Raw genomic sequence first — 7157 nt, 5'->3', positions numbered from 1 at the left:
TTTGAGGAGCGCGCGATAGCAAGTGCGATCTACAAACCTAAGATCTGGAAGCGATATGTAGATGACACTTTTACTATATTAGATCGAGACCAAGTCGACGGCTTTTTACAACATCTTAATAGCCAACAGCCCACTATTCGTTTTACCATGGAAACCGAGAAAGATAACAGCATTCCCTTTCTCGACATGTCAGTTATAAGGGACTCTAACGGCCTTCTTACTACCAGTGTATATAGAAAGCCCATACACACTGATCAGTACTTAGCCTATGACTCACACCATCCTCAGTCAGTGAAGCGTGGTATTGTTAAGTGTCTATATGACCGAGCCAAACAAAACCATCAGTTATCTCTCAAGAAAAGAAACATTTATCTTCGGTACTTGTTTCTAACGGTTATCCGTCTTCGTTCATACGAAAACTTACTAAGACCACAAGACCAACAGCCAACAACGAACCCACGCAGGAATTTAAATCTACTGCGGTAGCGCTGGAGTTCACTGTAGTAGTAGTCAAAGAGATGCTCAACAAATTCCCTCTGTTACACCTAACATGAGACTGTGCGATATTGTTGGTTTGAGGGCCAGAAGAAGTCGAGTTTCTCGGAATTATACGAACTTATTAAATATTCAAAGTGTCACCTTTCCATCTACAACAGGGTGTGACTCCGACAGCGTGGCTTTGAATTCCCTCGAGAGGCCGTTCTTCGTTCCTTCACTACTTTTGTCAAACACGATGTCGTTGGCGCCAAAAATTGATGAAATTGCGCACACTATTTCCACGCTGAACCCAGACATCGCTTTTTTCACTGAGACCTGGTTGAATGAGGCCTTGCCGGACGATCCAATTAGCATAAATGGATACCAACTTTTCAGGCGCGATCGCGTAAATCGACAGCATGGAGGTGTGTGCATGTACGTCAAAACTCCTACCGAGTGCAAGATTCTTTCCGATCTACATGAAATTGACCACGAGGTTCTTTGGGCGGATTTAAGACCTCGACGTCTGCCACGTGGTTTTTCTAACATCGTTGTTGGTCTTGTCTACCACCCTCCTGACGCACATGACGTCACCATGAGAGACTACCTAATTTCATCTTTGGAGAAAGTCGAGTCACGCTATCCAAACAGTGCAATCATAATGGCAGGAGACTTTAACAAGACACTTTTACCTCTGTTCCGTAGAGCTGCTAAGGCTTTTCAGTTAAAGCCAATGGTCGATTTTCCTACTAGGGGAGAAAATACTTTGGACCAATTATTCACTAATATTCCGGAATACTACTCAAGTCCTAGCAGTTTGCCTGCGTTTGGTCTGTCGGACCATCTCACAGTGATCATGAAGGCTGGAATCAGGGACAAGTCTTCTAAGCCTAAACGAAAGGCCATCAAAACAAGGGACAAGCGTCCGAGCAAAGTAGCAGAAGTTGGCCGATTTCTCCATCAGGTGCCTTGGTCTGGCCTGTTTTCTCAAGATCAGTCAAGCGAGGACAAGCTTAGAATACTTACTGAAGTCATCAATTTCGGATTAAATACCATCATGCCAGAGCGATCGGTGACGGTTCATGAAACTGATCGTCCTTGGCTGACCAACCAGCTCAAGGCTCTCATCGCTCGCCGACAAAAGGCCTTCGCCTCCGGGAATGAACTCCTTTACAAGATGTTAAGAAACAAAGTGAACCGCGAGCGGAAGCGCTGCCGCAGGGTCTACTATGAGAACAAAGTAAAGGACCTGCGCGACTCAAAACCCCGAAATTGGTGGCGCGAGATTAAGCAGCTATGTGGGACCACCAGTAACACAGGGCGTGACCTTAAATCGGTCTTGCATTCAGACCTTTGCTGCGAAGAGACCACTTTGGCTGAAAGCATCAATGAAGCCTTTACTAGCGTCACGAAAGACTACTCGCCCCTGACAAATTGCGTTCGTGTACCAACAGATGGTGACCAGCCAATAACCGTCACTGAACAGTCTGTCGTAAAGAAACTTCGAGCAGTTAAAACATCTCGTGCTGGTGGACCTGACGATCTTCCCAACTGGGTGCTAAGGGAATTCGCTGACATTCTGGCCGCACCCATTGCTGACATCTTAAACACCTCCTTCTCTGAATGCAAAGTTCCTCGCGTTTGGAAAATCGCTAATGTCTCGCCTCTTCCAAAGGCTCCAACAGTATGTGATTTTAATAAAGACCTGAGGCCGATCTCACTTACATCTACACTGTCAAAGATTGCTGAAAGTTTTGTAATCGAGAAGTCCGTAAAGCCTGCAGTGCTATCCTCTATTGATCCAAATCAATATGGCTTTATCCCAGGCTCCTCTACGACTTTCGCGCTCATTTCTATGTTACACCATTGGCTGAGAGCTACCGATGGCACTGGGGCTGCTATTAGAACTGCCCTTGTGGATTTTCGAAAAGCTTTCGACTTGGTCGACCACCAGACACTAATTGCCAAACTGTTAAGCCTAGAAGTCAAACCCACGTCCCTGAATTGGATCATAGATTTTCTTAGGGACAGACAGCAAAGGGTGAAGCTACATGGGACCTTCTCCACCTGGCTAAACGTCACTGCAGGAGTACCACAGGGTACCCGGCTCGGACCTTGGCTGTTTCTTGCGATGATCAATGACCTTGATCTACCTGGAGAGTCCATGCTTATGTGGAAATTCGCTGATGATACCACTATTTCCGAGATAGTGCAGCCGTCCGACGTCAGTAATTTACAGCATGCTGTCGATCACGTCAATAAATGGTCTCAAGAAAACCACCTTCAGCTGAACCCAAGGAAGTGTAAGGAGATGCTGACATGCTTCAAAAGATCGCCACCTCTGTATGACCCAGTCGAGGTGGATGGACTTTACTTTGAAAGAGTCTCTTCCGCCAAAGTTCTAGGAATTACTCTCAGAAATGATTTAAAATGGAACGATCACATAGAAATAATCACATCAAAAGCTGCCAAGCGCCTTTACTTATTACGACAGTTAAAACGTGCCGCAGTCAGCTCTAATGATCTAGTTCTATTTTATTGTAGTGTAATAAGATCAGTCCTTGAATATTCATGCCAGTTGTTTCACAGCAGCCTTCCTGGCTATCTGTCAGAAGAATTAGAGCGCATCCAGAGGCGTGCAATGCGTATAATTTTCCCAAATTCAGGATACAGAAAGGCATTAGAAGAGGCCGGTATCCCCACCCTAGCTGGTAGGCGTGATTGGCTTTCTAAGAGTCTATTTAATGACATTGCAACCACCAAAAACCACAAACTAGTCAATCTGCTGCCTGAAAGACCAACCAACAGCCACCAACTTCGGATCAAGAGAGTGTTCAACACGCCTGTTTGTAAAACGGACCGTTTTAAAAATTCTTTTATTATAGATAATAGTTTAAATTACATTGTATAGATCGTTTTTAATAGTTTTTAATATATTTTAATGTAAATAGCTTTTAATATTTTTTAATCTTGTAATATATATAGTTTTTATTCATTTACACGTAATTCAGTCTAAGGACTGCCAAGTGTAAAAGTTTTTTAATAATAAACGATATTTCTTCTTCTCTTTCTTCTTCTTTTACCCTATATTAAAGGTGTATCAGAGGTTCTTCGCCGCTGCCTACAAGAACAAGGCGTTCGCACCGTAGTTAAAATCTGACACAACTCTTCGGTCTTACTTAGTACGACCGAAAGACGCCCTAGAACCAGGCAAACAAGATGGTGTTGTATACAAAATTCCATGTGAATGCGGCAAAGTATATATAGGGGAAACAGGGAGAGCGATGCAAGACAGGATAAAAGAGCACGACAGAGACATAAGGCTTGCTCATACACAAACCTCCGCAGTTTCGGATCACGCAAACGAAACGGGGCATATTCCTTTATGGAATCAAGTCAAGTTTATCGATCGTGACCCTCACCGATACACACGCAGGGTCAAAGAGGCTATCCAAATAAGACTTCATTCTAATAACATCAATAGAGATAGCGGAATTGAAATTTCTGAAGCATGGATACCTACGATCAGAAAGCATAACAGCCGTTCAACTACAAAGCGGACCTATGAGGGAACATCATCTGTTAATCGGAATAATAATGAGGATCGAAATGCACCAATCACAGCGAACCAACGTGCATAAATAGCGACGCGTAAACAATCGACCTCATCGCCTGATGAAGACTAGCAGTATTGCAGTCGAAACGTCGCGATCAACATCTCAAAGCGATTCTATCGTGAGACAAACGAATAAACGTTCATTACCTATCTTACACCACGATGAACAATATTCACATCTTTAATGACATTTATCTTTCTAATACCAAATTTTCAATTATTTCCCTTCGCTCATACTTTGACCTATTATATTTTGAATCAAATCAAAAGTGTGTCAAGTAAATTTAATTATATTTTGTAAATAAAGGACTTCAAGAGCAGAAATTGCTTTCGACCTATTGATTTGATGCCATTCTTCGATATTTTATAGGTATTTTTATAGGTATTTTTTGACGCTAAGACAGCAAACTCGGCGTAAATTTTTTCAAGTATTATCGATTTTCTCAAAAACAAATCGGTATTTCGCCAAACAAAGTATACAGTGATTTGTTTCATATTAAGGCCTACCAGTGGTAAGAATATGAACAAAATCCATTTTTCGACACTTGCCAAGAATTTTCATTTTTGTGTGAAATTTGTACACATGTCCACTTAACTCATAGAAATGATTATCACGTGATAGAAGGGGAATTACCCTTTTTAATGTAGATTAAAAATTCAAAAGGTGTCTTTAAGTTTAGTGTTAAGGATACTAGCCAAAAGTTCATTATCTTGATACAACAATAGTTATACGTATTGACCCTAGCTACGAACCTAGTTACAGTGTTTATACATGTTTATCTGCGTTTCTATTGGTTTTGTAATCGGACCTTTTAGCGTCACCACGCGCATATATAAGCCGCGTTTAGCGTCCTTTTAAATATAGTTTTGCAAGATTCGAGTTTATCACAAGTACCTTTCGTTAGACGTATTCTTAACCTTTGGCACAAGCGGGACCGATATGTAAGTAACTTCTTAATTTTTTTAGTTTTAATTGTATAGTAATCGGGCGAAAGTACACGAATGAACGTTTATTGTACAGTTTTAATTGATTTATAATCGCAAAATGAGTAAATTGGATCAAACACTTTGTGGATCATGGAGTGAACGCCCACCATTGAGAATAGTAACTTAAGTACTTTGGGCTGTAAATCAGCCACACGTATCCATCGTGCATTTGTTATGTTAGAATCTCGCTCGTTTAGTTTTTAAATGTAGTTTATTCTAGTTTGTTTGTTATTTTAGCCGCATTATTGTCGTTTAAAGTACGTAGTTTTGGGTACGCGTTTTGACCATGTATTACGCAACATTTCAGTTAAATTGATTAGAATTTCGTTATATTGTTAATTTTCAGTTTACGATCGTTTATCCTTGATCGTTGATCATTCATCGTTGATTCATTAATCGTCGCAATAAATCGCCGTTAACCGTCAACTTTGGTTTTCCGTGGTTAATTTGCACCTTCGAAGACGACCCGTAAGATAGTCCCTAACCACAGGCAGACAAGTCTCTGTGTTTGAGGCCGCGTGACGTAAGCGTCACGGTATGCACTACGGTATTTGATCCCATACATTTACTGTAATTTGTAACGATTGACCTCCGCTTGAGTCAACTGATCGTTAGAAATGCCCCATAAAATACTGAATTTCGCATCTTTTCATCCTACACTTTGATCTACTGTAAGCCAGATAAATAAAGTTCACTTACCTTTCATTTTTTGTGTGATCTTTTGTGTTTTTACGGGGTTTTTGGGCCGTTAATTCCTCCATGGTCGTCACCGCCCCGAGCTAAAGTAAGAAAAAATGACAAGGCTGGCAACTTCGATGGCCCGCCGAGATCGACAGCCTCCCAGTTTTCGGCCAATTTCTCCAATTCCACGAGTCGCTCGCCATCCAGCCTCTGGCAAGTTAAAGGTAGGTAATTTTCAAAGATCTGTGCCAAAAATCACCGCAATCGATCGGTTCTAACACGCTTAAAAGCCGCCGCGAATTTCCAAGTTCGCTGCGAAATCGCCATCGTCAAAGGATGTGAGAAAGAGAGGTCAATCATAACGCCGATATCAAATTCAAATTAATCGAAAACAACGGTCAGATTACGCCCGCCAGCGACAAAATTAACCCTTGCGCCATCCCACAGCGCAAGGCATGTCAGACGAAAAACTCCTATCAAGAATTTGCGTTTTCTATAGTTATGCTTTAAGCATTCACTTTTTCAATAGCCCCTTAATCAAAATTGTGCCTCTTTTTTTAGGAAAACAAGATGTAGAGCTAGCAAAAAAGGTTATGCAGTTTGCTGTTATCACAGACATGCCTTGCGCTGTGGGATGGCGCAAGGGTTAATTTTGTCGCTGGCGGGCGTAATCTGACCGTTGTTTTCGATTAATTTGAATTTGATATCGGCGTTATGATTGACCTCTCTTTCTCACATCCTTTGACGATGGCGATTTCGCAGCGAACTTGGAAATTCGCGGCGGCTTTTAAGCGTGTTAGAACCGATCGATTGCGGTGATTTTTGGCACAGATCTTTGAAAATTACCTACCTTTAACTTGCCAGAGGCTGGATGGCGAGCGACTCGTGGAATTGGAGAAATTGGCCGAAAACTGGGAGGCTGTCGATCTCGGCGGGCCATCGAAGTTGCCAGCCTTGTCATTTTTTCTTACTTTAGCTCGGGGCGGTGACGACCATGGAGGAATTAACGGCCCAAAAACCCCGTAAAAACACAAAAGATCACACAAAAAATGAAAGGTAAGTGAACTTTATTTATCTGGCTTACAGTAGATCAAAGTTTAGGATGAAAAGATGCGAAATTCAGTATTTTATGGGGCATTTCTAACGATCAGTTGACTCAAGCGGAGGTCAATCGTTACAAATTACAGTAAATGTATGGGATCAAATACCGTAGTGCATACCGTGACGCTTACGTCACGCGGCCTCAAACACAGAGACTTGTCTGCCTGTGCCCTAACACCTCGTTACCACACGCCTTAAAGCGACACGCCTAGAAGTTTGTTTTGTTTTGATTTCGTTTGGGCCCAGTCGCTGCAAGCGCCACATTTAGTTTAAAGGAGAAGTTCACTCCAGAATG

General features: G+C 42.0%; 1 protein-coding gene across 2 annotated transcripts in view; it reads right to left on the bottom strand.

Moving 5' to 3' along the window:
• LOC144639320 (pancreatic lipase-related protein 2-like) overlaps window positions 1-7157 on the bottom strand; it is a 97798-nt gene that overhangs the window by 60988 nt on the left and 29653 nt on the right. The gene's annotated exons all lie outside the window — the stretch shown is intronic.

This window comes from Oculina patagonica, chromosome 14 (assembly GCF_052425735.1).
Source record: "Oculina patagonica isolate OP01 chromosome 14, crgOcupat, whole genome shotgun sequence".
Taxonomy (NCBI): domain Eukaryota; kingdom Metazoa; phylum Cnidaria; class Anthozoa; order Scleractinia; family Oculinidae; genus Oculina; species Oculina patagonica.
The sequence above is the reverse complement of the archived record's forward strand: the minus strand, read 5'-3'. Positions and strand labels throughout refer to the sequence as shown.